Raw genomic sequence first — 16,686 nt, 5'->3', positions numbered from 1 at the left:
AAAATTAAAACCCACACTTAGCAAGACTATCTACTTTCAACATAAATATTTCCATATGTACGTTTCACAATAGTCTAACAGGGACAGCAGCTAGTGCTAGCCTTTTTCCATATAGCCAGGAAAGGGCAGAATGTAATTAAATCTGGTCTTAAATGATGGGTAACTGAAGATAGGATGTAAGAGAAAGACAAGAGAGTTGTTGATAGCCAGGAGAATTGGATCTGTGAAAGAGGCTTCTTGCATGAAAAATAAGGAGTAGTTTAATATCAGTCTTCAAAAGGAATATTATGTGAGGCAGCAAATTCCCGAGAGAGGGAATATTTGTACGTTTTTTTACTAGGCATAGACTGTATATCCCCTAAAGTTCATCCATAGGTTTATAAGGGCATACGCTGTGTTCTTTTTGTGTATGTGGTAAGACTCAGTTTTATTAAATACACGCTGGTAATTAGTGCTATTTGACTTAACTTCAGTTCAGCTCTGGAAAAAAACACTCTCATGGGTGATAGCAAATACCCAAAATGCCTCTGCAGAGGTACAAGGATTAGGCCCTACTTTCACACTGCGTACACAGGTGGGATGTCAGGTACCACATCAGCTGTTTTGTTACCATAACTTTGCTTGCTGCCTTTTTAATTCTGAGAAAATGAGAAAATTACTTCTTCCCCAGAAATGCAGGAGCACAATACTGTAATCTGTCTGACATCATATAAACATGTTGACCCTCTACTGGGCCTATGAGAAAACAAATATTAGTAGCAACTTAGCTTGAACATGATGTCATGTTCAACACTCCAGTTTGGGTTGACAGCTGGCAGCCTGGAGAGCCACACCGTCATTTTGAGTTGGTAATCTCTAAATGCTCATACCGGAGATCACGTCCCAGCTTACGGGACCTGGTGATATCTCCCACCACATCTCTATGCTGGGGGAGATGAGGGCATGCACTGCCTTCGTGTAATATCCTGCTTTCTGTAAAATGGAAAATGCTAACGAGGATGTTGAAAAACAAGCTCTGGTATATTCTGACCGCAGAGCGTACTTGCCATGTACTTCAGATGTGGCTTCAATGCCTACACTAATATAGACAGAAAGCATATGGACACTGGGGAAACTGCTTTAAGCCGGTTGCAATTATTCTTCTTGTTTCACAATAGAGACACAGCCTGCCTGGCTCTCTTGTTTGCGTCCTGCTTCCTTCTTTATCATTAAGGATAAAGGCAAGCTCGGAATGACATAGTCAGTCAGAGATCAGAGATGTGATATTGTGAAAACCTCAGCCATCAAACACGTATGTCCATTAGCCAGAAGCATGACGTGGAGGTAGGGGTTGGGGTGAAGTTATTAAAGTTGTTCTCAGCACATTGTGTACTGTCTGGGAAATGCCACATCGGAAATTATTTTTGATGTCGTGACAGTTAAAGTGAGGGGAAAAAAAACTGTGAAGTGTGCTACAAAGAATGCTTTTTATACTGTCTGTGACTGGTAAAGCTCCTCTCAGTGAAAAAAAGGTCTACTGATCTAATGCAAATAATGTGTGATGCACTGTGTGCAGAGAATTAAAGGCAATTTAAATCCTTAACATTCTCTTTCAGAGGAGAGGTGAATAAAAAAACGAATGTAGTAAGTCTTCTCTACATGCATCTTTTCTCTCTACTATCTTATAGTTAATGTTATTGTCACCTGGTCTAAGCTTTCTTTACGCTCTGTCGTCTATACAGTGACAGTATCCCTCCCCAGTGCCAGTAACTGTGCAATCTCTGGGCAGGGTAAGAGAAAGAAAAGCAAGAAAAATGGTGAACGCGTTAATAGACAGTCTTTTACTGATTTAGTTCAACCTTGAACTATGATTGTTTGAAATGTCAGCATCAGAAGTACATCCACTCGCTCATATACGCAAGACTTTTCTTCAGAATGTGGTCTTATTGTTTTTTTCCTGACAAATTTCATATACACGCACATTTAATCACACAATACAAATCCAATAATGCAATTACCTCTGTGACTTTTACAGAGGCTTCCCGTATTCTGAAGGAGGAGAACAAATAGCAAACCAGCATGAATTACAGAAAGAGAGTTCCATCAAGGGTTTCTGGTGATGTTAGAAACAAAATGAACCTCAAGTCACCAGAAACCTGATCCAAAATTATAGCCCTCTGCTTCAAATAAAACCTTGTAAAAAATTAATGTGCGAATGTAAAATTAATAGCATTCATTTTGAAAATGACGCAAAGAAGCGTATCTTTAAAATGTGCCTGCCCGCTTCTCCTTTCTTTAGTGTTCAGGAGGCCTTCTGTCAAAGGAATGTGCCTTGAATTTCCTCTTGTAAAAATCAAGCTGGCTGAATGCTCTCTGATTTGGAGACACATTTGTAAATGCTTTGAGCAGTTTAAAATTCTGTAGGGTGGCTAGCCCTCTAATCCGTACTCTCCAAATTATTTTAGGCAGGGTTGAGTTCAAGACTATAATCACGGGGCACCAACTGTTCTTGTGGTTGTAAAACAAGTGGAAAAAGGAGATCGCACATACCCATAGGATAATATTTAGAAAACGTCTCCATTAAAACCCCATGGATAGATGGGGTTTGCAGATATTTTCAGCTTTCCTTGGACACAGTCAAGCAAAGAGGTAGGAGACTGGACCAAGAGGGGAGCTACGGCACTGAAAGGTGGCTCAGGATGTGCCAAGGTTTGCACCAGGGAATTTCAGAGCTGCTGCAGCCTGACCTTGCCTGAGCCTGCTGCCTCCTCCGCAAAAGGCAGCAAAGCTGAGTCGTGTCCCTGAGAGGCCACGTTGCGGTTGACTCGGGTGATTTCTTCTTTGACTGCCCACTCATGCAATGTCCACGTGCGAAATGTTTGTTGGTCCTCAAGTAGCCTCCAAGCACCGTCCCTCTTTAAAAATTAATTCAGTCCAAACTCATGAATGGGGCTAGGTTGCTACCTCTGCAGGATAAAAACCAACAGGGAAAGAAAGACTAACAATTTGCTGCTTTGAAGCCTGAAAAAACCTTTTCATCCTTTAGCTTGATGTATCGTAAGTGACATCCGTTCCTTACATTAGCATCTCCAGACTATAATTATCCATGTAATGTAACAGCTGGGGGAGTGTTTTTGTGATGCTTTGGGTTGAAGGACGCTTTGGTAGGCTAAACAGTGCTTACTAATAATAGGACCTTTAAGATGCTATGTGGGTCTCTGTGTAAAAAGACCCCTTTTCTCTTCTGCCCTGAACCAACCACGGGGCACTGAGAAGCCAGTGTCCTGCCCCCATCCTTCCCTCTGCTCTCTGCAGCTCTGGTGCCTGGAAATCCTGCCATCCCACAGTTAATCAAGCTGCCCATTTTTTGTCGTCTCAGAGGGGCCTTTTCCTATTCACGCTGGGAAGGGGAAGCCTGCTTTGTCCTTTTGTCCTTCCCAGTCTTTGCCCCAGGATCTGCAGCGGGGAGCAGGCGGCAGGGAGGAGGTGAGGAAGGAAAGCTGGGCCTCTGACATGCAGAGGGAAAAGAAATGAGCTGGCTTTACACCCTTGCAGGCAGAGAGCCTTCTGAGAAAGAGAAAGAGGGTTTCTCAGCCCCCTGCCTGGGCTGTAAGGGCAAGAACAGCTCCTGGGTTTAATTTACTGTACCCATTAGTTACCTGCGGTGGCTTATGCAGAATGGCAGCTGCAAAACAGAAATTCTGAGGTCCACAGAGTTATTATCCTCTAAATCATCTTCCCTTGTCCTGTATTTACAAACAGTCCATGCTGCCATTGACATAAGTATCACACTGAATTCAAGGCCTTCCTCTGTGTGTGAAATGTTAAAAAGGGGAGGAATTTAAAAGCCCCTGACATCACCTGAGTGCTTTCTGTACTGAGCAGCTTTTCATCACCGCCACATTCAAAGGGCTTAACCTTTGTAAAACCTCAGCGGTGCAAACTTGCCAGGATTAAACTATTTAAAGCCGAGCTTGCTGGAGCATCTGCGGCTTGCACCTCTGTCACATCCATGGGCTGCATGACAGGTTGGAGAAGCTGTAGGAAGAAATAGCAGTGACATGGCCAGAATCAGAACAAGAAGATTAATCACGAGTGTCAGAAATGTCTGTCACCATTAAAGCTGGTGGAGAAACACCCCGCATGTCTGGTCACAGACCCAGAGCACCAGGGTGTCCATTTCCCTGATATTTACCTCTCACCACTCTTTTTCCAGGAATGGCTGCCACAGAAGGCCTGATTTATGTAGCAGTGGGAAGAACAAGGAAGGTGACGATTTACCCCTTCACAACAAACACCAGACCTGGCCAGTTGCTCTGGAGAAGGTAGCTGAAGTCTGCCTGGTGTGCCCTCTGCATCAGAGGAGCGGCGGTGGAAAGGTCTCTCTGATGGCAGAGTTGTGCGAGGAGTGCGATGAGAGAAGGATATCTCTGCCGTGACTGATCTGTTATGGACTCTGCTTCCATGTCTTCATTCAGGTTAGTTATGGCATATCGATACAATTTGAGTAACATGAGTCTCAAAATGGAGTCCAATGGCTGGTTTGGGTGAGTGACATAGAACATTCCTCAGCCTCCCCCAAGTTTTTGAAGCAAGATAATAGCTAGATGTTTGGGCAAAATGGGATTTTTCCAGTTGGGGTTGTCAGATGGAGTTCGGGTAATGTGGGTTCTCCTGGGCATGTCCAGTTTTCCTCTCTAAGGGAATTTATTCTCTGGGAATAAACTCTTACATTCGCTCATTTACATGGAACTTGTCAGCTTTAGAGATAAAGCAGACAGGACACTGCTTCCTCTTTTGGGTAGGAACAAGCGCTGATGGCTCAGAGCTGGGCTGGTGCGAGTTTCTCCCTACAGTCCTTCTTACTTTGGAAGAAGACCACAAGGGACTGCTCAGGCCAGGTCTGCAGGGGTCATAATGTATGGAACCAACACAGCTGGGGGTGACAGCACAGCCCCCTCAGCAGCTTATACCTTAAGATCAATTTGTTCCCCGCACCCTGGTGCCTGCCCAGTTCTTCCAACTTTCAGCAGAGCAAGAAGCAGTGGGCTCCCCACCTTTCTGCCTTCTCAGCTGATACAGCAGAGGGGGACAGCTTTCTCTGAAATGAAACGCCAGCAGTGACAAGCATCTATTATGTCTGCTGTCGAGTCACAAATGTCTTTTGTATAGAAACAAGCGGGACATGAGGACGGCTATTCAAGCATAGTTTTCCCTCCTTGGAACAGCCATAGGGTGTCTGTACTATTCTGGGGACAACAGTTACTCTGTGTCCTCAATTCTGCACGTTATGGCCAAGGCAGAGAAGGAGGTTTGTCTCTCGGAGAACTGAGGAGTGAGTCAGCGCTGGAGTCAAGGACAGACCCTGGGAGTATTGCATCCTTGTTTCCTTACATAGTATCCCCGAGAATTTTGAAGAAGTCAGGGGTGCAACACAAAACCCTGGGAAAATTAATAAGCAATTTCTGTAATGGCCAATTTTTACAGTACTGGAATTGCAAACTGAGACCTCAGTAGACAGGATTCCAACTGAGCAGGATATCAGTTAAATTAATTTCTCCCCTCAGCCCCTGCACTTGCCAAGTTCCAAGATATTTTACCAAGAAAACAAGAACCAGAGCACACGAGTGTTTTCCATCTAGATTTTGTCTAAGCTAAAGACGCTAAGCAAACCTTTAGGGAAAATGAAGAGAAAAGGAAAAATTGGCTCAGCCTTCCCACGTATTGCTTTAATAGAAGGGTTTGCAAGGAAATGAAACTTCAGGATACAGCATTTAATCCCAAGGCCCACAGCAAGCTGTCACTCTGTGTTTTCCCATGCAATTGGGTGAACAGTATACTGCTTGGCCTTTAATAAATGAGAAAACAAACACACGAAGGAGCACTTGATCAGAAGTGACAAGGGCAAGAGTGGAACGATCCAGAGGAATAAATGAAACTGTGAAATTTAATAATAATATTCCCTAAAGATAATGCCAATTCTGTTCTGACTATTGCAGAGGTCCCCTGAATACATTGTTCCAGAGCTTGAACTCCCTTCCATCAAAATTTCCACTGCTCCTACTGTTTCAACTTGCTCAGGACGAGGAAACCATCTTGAAATACAATTCGAAGGCGCTTTAAGAAGTTGTTCTCTCACGTTTTCTTTCAAGGTGAGTACAAATTTGTGTTTTGAGAAGTGTAATTAAAGCTAACCACCTATGGAGAAATGATGGGCTTGTTTGTTTCAGCTCTCCCTAGGGGTATGCCCTTCCCAGCTGAATTAAGTTGCCACTGTGTTTCACTAACGTGCATCTGATGCTTAATGAATTGTGGTGTTATTACCATTGGGTAGAGGTGGATTAAAATCGAGTCCAAAGCCTTTTCATTCATTTTGTTAATTATTCTCTGCATTCATTGAACACAGATGAAATGATGAAAGGCTCCCTGTTGTGCGGGATTTGGACATTTCACACTTGGAGCATAAATTGGACTGATTATCCTTACAGCATTATTGTCACATTTGTGAGTTTGGGTGCCAGGAAGCAATAAGCTGTGAACTGCCACATTCCCAGTCTTTCAGCCCCTCGGAATGGGAGGGAACACCCTTTCTTTGTATGTCCTCCTTTGATTTCCTATCTAGATCATTTTGGTGCGTGAGACCTAAACCAGAGATAGATTTCCCTCTCCTCTCCCCGAATGTATACACATCCATTGCTCTGAAGCTTCAGAAGTATTCAGATCATGTTTCTAAAAATTAGCTTCCATTTCCATATTCCCGTACTCACTGGTTTCAAACAGAAAGCAAGATGCTGAAGTGCTGTAAGTGCCGTCTTTTGGCACTATCTGCTGGGGAATTGCATGCAGGAAATCTCTTGAAACAGATCATTTCTCATACAAATTACAAAGTCTGTTAAGTGACTTCCAGAGATTCCAGTTCATGGTTGATTTTCACCCAGGCAGAAAGTCTTAAGTGTTTTGTCTTTTAAGTGAGCTGTTCTTGGTCATGGTGTAGAGAAAATCCTTACTGGTGGGATGCTGGTGTCCTGGGGACAGACTGCTCTGCAGCGAGGACAGATGCAGCCCTCAGTCACCCATCCTGTTATCCTTCAAGTGCATTGCTTCATATTTGTGTAGCACAACAAAGTCCCTCCTCCGTAAGAACAGGACCTCAGGAAAATCCAACGCTGCACCAAATGCCAGATCAGAAGTTAACAGTTAGCTCTCTAGCCTGTATTTTTCCAACATTTTTCTGTGTGCGTGCGTATACAAAGTGTGTTAAGATTTACAGTATAGATGCGCACTTGCATCTTACAGGTAATACAGGCAAGCTGGTGAGGTACCTTGAATCCTGGCGTTTCAGGAGAACAAATCAAAAAGAAATCTGTGGATGTCATAAAACATGAGACATTTGTGTGAAATATTTCTATTTTGGAGAAAGATTTCAGTATATTCAGATTAAAAGTTATGTTGTCAAAAATCTCCCAACTGGAACAAAAGGGCAACTAATGAGGAAAGTAAGTCTGGCATAAAACTGAACAAACTGGAGGCATCTCATACATAAACTTGGAATCTGATTTTATTCGTCTCCCAGGGATGTGTGAAATACACTGACAGTTTGCTTAGTCAAATGTCTTGTCTGGCTGATGGCTGCAGCAATAGCACATGAAAGAGACTATGTAAAATAGGGGACTAAAATTATTCTTCAGCTGTGCTCCAATAACGAAGACAATGCTGAAAGCAACAACATCTGCGTTATGTGGCAGAGGTGGTATGAAAAACAACTTAACTTTACACACTGCGAAAACTAGGGATGTGTTAAACAATTGCATTCCTGTTTTGTGATAATGTGACTATGACTATGTTCTTGACAGAAATAACCTATAATTCCAGAAATAGGAAATAAGAAGCAGAAATAAGCCAAGCCAAATTTCATAGCCTCCCAGAATCTCATAACCATTACCAGTATTGCCCAAGTCATTGACTTCAGGGTAATTGCTCCTGGAAAATGTTGGGATCCCCTAAGAAAAAAGAAAACAAGTACAAATGATTTTAAAATAGCATCTTCTAATCCTGGAGTTGAGGAGCTCACTTGAGTACTTACTCTTCAACATATTAGGACTGAGTCTTGCAGATAGGTCTGATGTTATTCTGTTCAATTGGCAGAATTGCAGCCCCCGTTTTCCCTCGTAAAAACACTATTTATAGGCAAAGCCACTTTGCCCCACAGGGACTTTAAACAAGTTTTGGGGAAAATTGGAGGAAAAAAACCTAATGGGATGCACATACTCTTAGCACAAGCTCATGCATGTTCCTACCAGACCATGACCGGCCCTTGGCAGCCACAGGCACGCACCAGATGTGTTCATTCTGCTTTTGGGGTGAAGTGGCACCAACAATAGTAAGAAGACAGGTTGGCCACGGAAGTATGGATGTTTTCTTAGAAAGTCCTTTATCTTTTTGCTGCGAAGACAGTAAGATTTTGTAGCCTAAGTGCAAGCTGTTCACTGTTTTTGCTGCTGTGTGGTAGTAAGATAAAACTGATGATGTGGACATACGGACACATGATGCCCACTCACCAGTTTGCACTCCTAGGACTACAGTGTCTCTGAGCCTGTGCCCTACAAGGTACAGCCCAATTCCTCAGGGCGTATGTAACCACATACCAAGTTTTGAGAAAAACAACTCAACATGGTCAGTACCCATGTCTTTTTAAGTCAAAAATGCTCAGATGGCTTGCTAAACAGAGACTGAAACTGCTGGATATTACCTGCCTGCTAAATGCCTTCTGAAGTGTTGCTGTTATAAAACCTGAAAATAACAATCACATCGAGCTTTTCTTCTTTTTTGGAGACTGTTATGTCGTCCTGAGCCAGACGCATGTGCTTGGCCTGTTTAGAATGTATTTATTCAAAGCCACCTAAGTAAACTTAGTGTTTATGAATGAAGGCTGTGTGCCTTTCCCACCGAGATGAAACCGTTCATAGTAAGATGGGTCCAACACACACGTACATGATATTTTTCTTGATGAAACTGCTCTCAATTACCTTGCACAACATGGTTGCACAGCACTTACTGGCCAATGATGAGATGACAACATGGCAACTTCTTCTTATGAAAAAGGCTATACAAGTAAAGCCCTCGGGAACAGGGCAAGCAAGGTAGCTGGTTAGCTGTATTCTGTAGGAGTTTTGAATCATGTTGGGATTTATGTCTTCTGTGGGACAGCTGCCAAAATGGACACACACCCCCCATCCAGGCTGACATATTTCCTCGCGGAGTCTCGTACTTGGTAAGCAGATGGCCTCTGATAAAAAGATGTTGAACTGCAAATGCCTTGTGTTGCCTCCAGAGGGGTGTCTCACTGTCAGCGGTGAGCGAGACCAGAGCTTGCGGGAATACTTGGCAGCTTGTTCAAAAACAAATGCTAACATCAGATACAAAGATTTGAATTGCAGTATTAAACATAACATTTGACTGCAGTGCCTGGAGTTGGAGTCACCGAGAAAAGCCCTGGTGTTGCCTGTTTATTTTCCCATTAAGAACATCTTGTGGGCATTCTTGCTCTGTTGATGGTTATGAATGTGTTGCCGCTTTGAATGGAGAACACAGGCATAGGCGCTTTTCGTTAGAGAGGAGTGACATACAGTACACAGATGCTGTTCGTGACATTTCTTGACCAGGGGAAGGTTCAGTGCTCCTGGAATGAGGCCCCACATATGTGATACCAAAGCTATCCCAGCGCTTCAGTGAGGAATCCAAACTTCGATGAATGTTTGCTGGTTCATTCACCCTTAATTAGTTTGTATCCACTAAAGCTGAAATACTCTGTAACTCATTGACCCAACATGAAAGGAAACAAATTGGTTAATTGAGAGAGAGCAATGCAATGCCTGTTCCAGCTGCGGGAGTCGGGGCTACTGCTCCCCCGAGCAGAATTGCACCCAGAAGGACCACTGGGTTATCATCCAGCTGATCCCATCCACCCTCTTGGCAACATGGGCAGCAAACAGCCTGTTGTGCTGGAAGACTGGAAGAGTCCTTCAGCCCTCCGGCACCTGCCCCGGATGCACACCAGTTTCCACAGTCTGTCTGCTTGGAAGACCCTGGGTACAACCAACAGATGTTCCTGTTCCCTTGCTAATACCCTTCCTCCCCCAAGACCCCCTTTTGCCCCTCATTCTTCACACACACCCTTCCGTCGTTCCCAGGATCTGGGGAGTGAGAAAGAAGGCTGAGCGAAGGGATCGCTTCGCAGCTCGCAGGGGGCTGGAGCAGCTGGAGTTTTATCTCCCAGGCTGGGAGGATTTGTCCCCATATCCCGCTTCCAGCTGTTTATCTGTCAGTTTCGCTTGGCTCAGCTCTCGCTTCCCCTTTATGGGGAATTCTGGTGGAGAAAGCTCTCTCCACAACTCGCTTTTCCTAACAACGCGCACAGGCCCCAGTTCAGGTGGGTCTGGTGAGATTTCATGTCTGCCCTTCTTGCTGACCCAGCAGACAGCCAAGGTAGAGCCTTTTCTTTGGTTTTAAAGGAAAAGCTCCATTTTTAAATTGCAAAAAACCTGAAAAGATACATTCAAAAAAAAAAAAAAAGGAAAGAAATACCTAATAAAATAAAAAGCAAAGAATTTTACAAAAACCTTTTGTTGCATTCACCAGCCTTCCCAGCAGTAAAAACGTTGCTAGTTTTGTTCTACTTCGTATTAGAGAGCTAAGAATCTGAATACCTGTGGTGAACTCCAGCTTGTCTTTGAATCTAAAGTGATTGAAATAGCAGCCACGACACCCAGCTGGAAATGCAGCTACCTCATGAAAGCAGCACCACCAAGCTCGAGCCAAGTCTGCTCTATAGCTCTTCTCCAGCAAAATGGGACTGAAACTATTGCAAGAATGGAGCAGTCCCGTGACATTTCTCTTCAATTTTGCTGCTGGAAATATCAGTTCCCTTTGAAATGTCTTCAAGCATTCCTGAGAGTCTTATGATGCTGAAATGCCCAGTGATTTTCCAAGTCAAGCCAGCAAACCCTTAAGAATTTGAAAGGCATTTTGAATGAGTTTAACTAAGGTTTCGTTTGCATTTGTGTCCACCTCAAAGCCTCTTCATCTTTTCATGAGGAAGGAGGTCACCTTGGCCTGTTAACACGTTCAAATTATGAACTACCTTGCTTTCATTTTGATTGATATCATATACATTTCTTCAGGTTGGGTAATGTAGAGAGCGAAAGACACTTTTTTTCCCATAAAGAAGACAGGGCTTGAAGATTGCTTCTCTAGTATAATGTCTCTGCCCAAGAGGGTATTAAATTGTTTGGACTTTGGATGAAATCTTCTCAGCTGTAGGGGAAGAATAAAAGACCTGGACTAGGTCCACTACTTGAGAGAAAAGTTGTATTATGCTGTTCTGGAGCAAAAAGATATAATGATACAGTGAAATTTGGGGTTGGTAGTTCATTAAACAGATACGTGGTTACTTGTTTTGCTTTTTTCCCCTCCATTTCCTCATCCTGATGCCTAAGTAGGCATAGGCATCGCTATCCACATGCTCTTGCCTCACTTGGAAGAAAAATCAGCTGGACTTGTTTAAACCTGTACGTCCTTACCAACTTATGACGGTGCATACCATTACCCTTCATTAATGTCCTAAATACTGAACAGCAGTGCGTATATTCAGAATTCTTTGCAAAATTACAGATGTGAATAAAACCCAGTGAGTAGGGCGGTCCGCTGGCCTGAGACTACGCAGCACTTCACACAGTCACTTGCATGCATGTACAAATTTAGAGCCTAGCTGAAAACAAGTTTAAGTGGCATAATTCCGCCTTCATGCATGCAAAGTACATTTTAACAGCCTTTGTGTTAGTTACCCCATATGTCTAGCAGCTGGATGCTGAGAGAGTGGGAAACGCAAACTGTACAGAGAAGCCATAAGGGAGTACTCAGTGAGTATTTTCTAAGTGAACAGCACAAATAAAATTACAAGGAGAAACCACAGTTACTCTAACACAAATCCCTATCTCACCACCACACAAAGCCCCCATTAGCTTGCCTTTTCTTTCACCCCTGATTTTTAATAACTATAAGAGATGAGATGCTGTACGCTGATCCATCTCACTGTGATTGTAATATAGACTAGATTCCAAAGGGGCCTCATAAAAGCACATATTAAAATATCCTACCCAGTACAGTTTTGTTTAGTTTGTTTCCTTTCCTATGGAAATAAACTTCATGTAAAGATGATGTCTATCTATTTTTCATCTTGTTCCCAGACCCTATTCGATTATGTGCCCATCAGCAGGTGTCCTGGTTTCAGCTGGGAAGGAGTTAATTTTTCCTTCTAGTGATAGCTGTGAAAGGAATGTCAATAATACCTACTGTTTGTCAACAATACTACTGGGTTTAGTTGTTGCTCAGTGATGTTTACACTATTCAAGGACCCTTTTTCAGCTTCCTATAGAAGCATAGGCAGAAGGATGGAATGGCCAATGAGATAGTCCATACCATAGACCTCATGCTCAGTATATAAATGGGGGTTAGCCAGTGGGCAGGAATCTGCGATCACTGTTTGGGACAGTGCTAATGCCAATTCACCGGGCACTGAGAGTGCCCTGTGTCATTCTTATTGTTGTTATTATTATTATTATTTTTTTTTTCTGATATTGTTTCTGTTAAACTGTCTTTATCTCAACCCAGGAGGTTTTTTCCTCCCTTTCTCTTTTTTTCTCTTCCCTTTTCCCCCCACCCTTCTGGGGGGAGAGGGAAAGGCAGGTGTGAGCGAGTGGCTGTGTGGCTCTATTTGCCAGCTGGGGTTAGACCACGACAGCGGGTATGGTCTAAAGCTGTCGGAGGTAGAGCTCCACAGACTGATAATGTTCTTATATGCTTTGTGAACGTAAGTGATGACGTTAAAAAGAGAAGTCTAATTTGGTGTAACTTCGGGTATTAAACTCTATAGAAAATTCACAATCCCAGACAGCATTTTCTTAGACCTCAAAGTCGCTCTACCACAAGACTCAAATCTGTAGGACAAGCATTCACATTAATTGCCTCAAACACATGGATAGGCAAATTGGGAAATGATGTGGAGCTGAAACATATTACAGAAATCTTTCCTGAAAGGTTGGTGGTATGCTTATCAGACTATTTTTTTTTTCATGTGGTAAAAGATATATACATGCATGTTAGCAATAAACCAAAAAATTTTACTGCCATTTAATTCCTGATGAAGTGATAGAGCAAGCTAGTAAAAAGGCTGAAATTCATTTCCACCTTCATTGTACACCATCAGCAGAATTGTTTAAGACGATGGGACTGTTAGAGAACAGCCTCTTGCAAGAGTGAGTATTTCTGAGAGCTGTAATCATGTAGGTGATACCTAATTATCCATGATTGGCTCAGCTGGGTAGGGAATTCAATGGGGTCAGTGAAAAACAACTGAGTGTCACCACTAGAAGTAACTTTGGATCAAGCCATTATGTGTTGTTCAGTCTAAATAAAACTGAATTAAGTTATAACAGGTTTGGGATTTTAGACAGAAAAACTGAGAAAGTGAGGGCACAGGTCAGTGAAAACAACTGGAGAGAAAAACTCAATTTAATTATGTCAATACTAGGAAAACTATCAGGACTTTTTTTTTAGGGTGGGGGAGGAATCGAAACAGGATTTCAAGATAAATCACCTGTATAAAGAAAAAAGAAAGCTATAACCCCCTGTAGAAATATAGATTCTAGAATACTGCCTTGAAATGTATGGTTATATTATCTGTTTGATTTATATTTACTATTGCCTTATCTTTAACAAAGTAAAAAATTATAACACAGCAACAGTAAGAGTCAGCAATTACCCTATGAGAGAAGGGTTGGAGATGGGCTGGCTCAGAGATTTCAGAAAATGGACGGTTTAAGGTGACTGACGCGTCCTGTGTGTTTGGCTGTATTAATTGACTTGCTGGATGATTATAAGCATCCAGTGTGATGTTGACACAAGAAAAGGGTGAAAGGTGGTGTCAACTGGAACTGACTACTCCGGGCCAGGAATAACATAATTATAATTACTGAGCTGTTCCCTGGACCAACCAAGTTCTGGAGTTGCAGGGGCAGAAGAAGCTAACGGTGGAAAATAGCCCTAAATTTATTATTTATTATTTATTAGCCATTTATTGCAAAGATGCTGCACTTGACGTCTCCGTGGAGCCCTTGACCTCAGGCGCAGGGCGGAGGAGGCAGTGCTCGCTGGCCCACCCTTCCCAGGTGAGTCCGGTTCAGTGAGCTCAGCTGATTCCAATGATGTGATAATGAGGGTGGAGCTCTCATAACGAGCAGCAGAGGGGCTCTTGGGGGTGTTTTGCAGAGGGTGCGCGTTAGCCTGCGGCTCTGGGGAGACATTTTGGGCGTCGCTCTGAGGAGAGAGGAGGCTCTTCGGCTGTTGGATGGAAGCTCGAGCATGTGAGTTGTGGCTTGTTTTTTTTTTATTCTTTTTTTGCTTCTAACCTGCCTGAAAGACAAGTGCTAGTAACTGAGGGGCTCCGTGCTGGTCTTTTTCAAGTATGGGTTGGGAGGACGTTTGAATATTGGTGAGTGGCGTAGTCTGTAAGAAGGCTCGAGTAAAGTAAAAATAACGGTAAAAGCTGTAGCAGGAAACTTGAGGGAAAAAAACCACTTTAAGGTTGCAGTGAATGTGGCTACTCTTCAGGCTTTGCTCTGCCAGTTTGGGTTTATGTTTCCTTGATAGGTATATTCCTTTTTCTGAAGTACTTGGTAGGCCTCTGTTTCCTTAAAGTTTTCTTTATCTAAGAATTGTAGTGGTTTGAAAAAGATTGAGATGGGTTGAACTTGTGTAAAGTGATTTATGAGTGATAACTGAAGTCTCCTTTAGAGCGCCGAAAATAATTTCTTAAAATATAAAAGTAAAAAAAAAAAAAACACAAAAAAAAACCAAAAAAAAAAACCACAAAACCCCCAAACTTGATGCCCTTAAAGATACTTCCAAGCCCCTTTGAAAATAGCTCAACACTTCTCTGTGTAAATGTAGATTATTTCTATAGATGGGGGGAACTCTTGAAGCGTTGTTTGCTCTGTAGTCCTTCCACAGTTAAAGCTGTGAGTTTTGTTTTCATTTGAAACCTACTTCCAGCTGCTTTTGGTATAGGCGTCTCAGCTGAAGCAGCGCCATAACTAACGTGCCCGGGTTCGATAAATAAGATGGATAGATGCGGAATTCCTGAATTGCCGTTATGGAGAGGGATTTTATCAGTCAACTCTCAAGCACGTCGCTTGTAAAACTGTGCCTACCCGCAGTTATCTGGTGGAAATGCTCGTACCTCCGTGGAGTGCCGTTGCCGGGCGATGGCGATGGGTAGGAGGAATGGCTTGTGTTGGCCCAGGGCTCCCCGTGCGCCCGCTGGGGGGGTGTCGCCAGCGTGTGTCCGCGCTTGTTTGGGGCAGCTGGGGGCGGAGGAGGGGAGACAGACCCTGCATGGCCACATGGAAGGGCAGCTTCTAGGCGCTATCTGCCCTCAGTCAACACTAAAGGCAGTCTGCCCGCCGTGTGGCTTCAATGGGGGCTGAAGCCTTTGGGGGGCGGGATAAAAGCCAAACTGGTTTTATAGTGTCTATTTTGCAGACTGCACGGGTGACATCCTGACTTAAAATTCTGAAGTAAATAGCACTACTGAGCAGACTAACCTCCAAATCCAGGCAATTGTGACGCAAGCTTCCTTACCAGCTTGCTCCAAGCCGTGCCCGTTCCTCTTCCCACTCTCCCCAGTACGGCTTGCCCTTAGCAGGGGAAGCGCTACAGGGTTGTGGCAAGTTCTGTTTCACCTCTAACCGTAGTACATCTGGCTGTTATTTTAGGATTGGTAGGTTGCTGGTGAGCATTTTAAGTGAGGAGGAAAAAAAAAGTTACAGTTTTCCTGCTAGTAAGTTCCTCTCAGAAAGCTGCAATGGTTTCCTTGGGAAGTGGTGCTGTGAGTAGAAACATGAAGGTGTGTGCTGGTGCAGAGGCGATAGCAAAGCTGACTGGTACCCTCTCTTGTGTGCAGCAGCCTGTGAGCTTCTGGAAGGAAAGCCACAGCGCAGTGAGAGGCCTTGGTTCTGCAATTAAATGCCTGCAAAAAAAAAAAAAAAAGAGGAGGGGTACGCAGGACGCAGGGAGATGCTGAAACTGCAGGATGTTTCTTGCTGCCTGTAATTCATAAAAGTTCAAAGTTTTCTTGTGTGAAAAGAGGATCCACCGTGCATCTGAGACCTGACAAAAGCATAATGAGGCTCAGAAGACACAGAACTATTGTATCCGTTCAAATAATAGTATCTGATGGAGAAACAGAGAATGGGGAGAGATTGACGGTAGTGATAAACGGATCTTATGAGGATACTCATAATTGGGAGGGGTCTCTTTGAAAAGGACAAAGGGAAGGTACTACCCTATAGTGCCCAATTTATGGGTTGCAAATATAAGAAGTCACTGATACAAACAACTTGGAATCAAAGAGCACCTGCTAAGCCACAGGTCCTTGTATGTCATATGGAGACCTTCTGCCAAGGCAGGTGGGAAGAAAAACTGAATAGTAAAGCAAACTTTGTTTCATGTGATTCCCTGTGAGGATCAAGAAGAAATCCAGCCCCTCTGTTTAGAGCCTTGTCTAGCCAGCCGTACACATAGCAGAAATGTGCTGACAGATGGATCAAGAGAAATGGAATATATTATAGCGCTGAATAAACTCACGGCCTA

At 43.4% G+C, this 16,686-nt stretch overlaps 1 long non-coding RNA gene across 3 annotated transcripts in view; it reads left to right on the top strand.

Moving 5' to 3' along the window:
- The first annotated feature begins 4,394 nt into the window (after nucleotides 1-4,394).
- LOC309671721 overlaps nucleotides 4,395-16,686 on the top strand; it is a 144,716-nt gene continuing 132,424 nt past the window's right edge. For all 3 annotated transcript variants that reach the window (XR_014269177.1, XR_014269178.1, XR_014269179.1), the window contains exons 1-2: nucleotides 4,395-4,457; nucleotides 5,979-6,131. This is a non-coding gene — a long non-coding RNA (uncharacterized lncRNA). The remainder of the gene's footprint in view (nucleotides 4,458-5,978; nucleotides 6,132-16,686) is intronic.

The sequence above is a fragment of the Vanellus vanellus genome (genome assembly GCF_965231255.1).
Source record: "Vanellus vanellus genome assembly, chromosome: 4".
NCBI classification, from domain to species: Eukaryota; Metazoa; Chordata; class Aves; order Charadriiformes; family Charadriidae; genus Vanellus; species Vanellus vanellus.
The sequence above is the reverse complement of the archived record's forward strand: the minus strand, read 5'-3'. Positions and strand labels throughout refer to the sequence as shown.